The following is a 1,681-nucleotide window of genomic DNA, read 5'->3' as shown; positions in this document are numbered from 1 at the left end:
AAACGCAATCTCAATTTTATCGTCCTAACTAGTCCTGAAACTTTCCAGAAAAGGGACTCAGATGTAGACTTACTTCTCTGACACAGGTGAGTTTAGTAAATCTACTTTCTTAGTGTTGCATTTTTCTGTCTCTTCGAGTTGTCTCCTCCTGGAGAGGGGAAGACCCAGTGACATGGGGAACATCAGCATTGTAAAGGACTGTAAGTATGGGGTCTCTTACCACTTTTAGAGTCTGATGTTTGCTGAGATGTATATTAGTTTCCTAACGCTGCTGTAACAAATCACTATAAACAGTGGCATAAAACAACAAACACGAATATATTCTCTTACAGTTCTGGAGGTTGGAAGTCCGCAATCAGTTTAGCTGGGTTGAAGTCAAGGTGTCGGCAGTTCTTTCCAGAGGCTCTAGGGAGGAAGCTGTTTCTTTGCCCTTTCCAGCTTCCAGAAGCTGCCCACACCCTTTGGCTCATGGCCCTCTTCCCCCATCTTCAAAGTGAGCAGGGCAGCATCTTCAAATACCTGTCTCTCTGTCCTTCTGCTTCTGTTGTCACATTGCCTTCTGTCTGTCTCGTTTTGTGTTTCTCTTAGTATTGGGCCCACCAGGATAACGCAGGATAACCTCCCCGTCTCAGGATTTTATTTATTTATTTATTTTTTGAGGCAGGGTCTCACTCTGTCACCCCAGCTAGAGTGCAGTGGCATCCTTATAGCTCACTGCAACATCCAACTCCTGGGCTCAAGCGATCCTCCTGCCTCAGCCTCCCTGGTAGCTGGGACTACAGTCTTGAGCCACAACCTCTACTTTTTTCTATTTTTTGTGGAGACGGGTCTCGCTCTTGCTCAGGCTGGTCTTGAACTCTTGACCTCATGTAATCCTCCCACCTTCACCTCCCAAAGGGCTAGGATTACAGGCTTCAGCCACGGCGCCCGGCCAAGATCTTTAACTTGATCAAATCTGCAAAGTCCCTTTTGCCATAGAAGGTAACATTCACAGGTTCCAGGGATTAGGATGTGGACATATTTGGGGGGCCATTCTTCAGCCTACCACAAACTGTAGAGTCCATGAGGAGAAGTAATATGTCTGCTTGGTCACCACTTAGCACCAAAGGCTTGCACAGTGCCTGGCACATGGTCCATATACCATATTTATTAGTCAGACTCATGAAAACTGTGCACCCCTTTTCCAGAAAAATATTACATTCTGCATAACACTTTAGAGGGGTCCCAGATTCCTTGAGGCCAACACACGGACCCCATGTCAAGCATGCCTAACCTGGAATTCTAGAATGTCTGGCTGCGGCTGAAACACTAGCAACACAGAGCAGCACAAGCTGAACTGCAAACCAAGTTTCTTTCTTTACACTCCTGTCGCTTAGGCGCATTGGACAGCAGGTGGCGCGCCCGTCCGCCTCCACGCGGAGCTTGGCCCTCTCCGGGCACCTGCTCTGGGCAGAGGGGGCGTGGAGCGGTGTCGGTCACTGCAGTGTCTAAAGAACTGTTTCCCAGTCTCCGCACGTACGGAGGAAGGATGCCCAGTTGCATGCGGCGAGGAGCGGCCCCGCCTTCCTTGATGCGCACTGCTGGAGACGCCGCGGCGCCCCGGACCCAGCCGGCAGGACAGACCCGATAGACCCGCGCGCCTGGCGGCGCACTGCGCCCCACCTGGGAAGGCGGGTCGGAG

Source organism: Propithecus coquereli, unplaced genomic scaffold (genome assembly GCF_000956105.1).
Source record: "Propithecus coquereli isolate 6110/MARCELLA unplaced genomic scaffold, Pcoq_1.0 Scaffold220, whole genome shotgun sequence".
Lineage (NCBI taxonomy): Eukaryota > Metazoa > Chordata > Mammalia > Primates > Indriidae > Propithecus > Propithecus coquereli.
The sequence above is the reverse complement of the archived record's forward strand: the minus strand, read 5'-3'. Positions refer to the sequence as shown.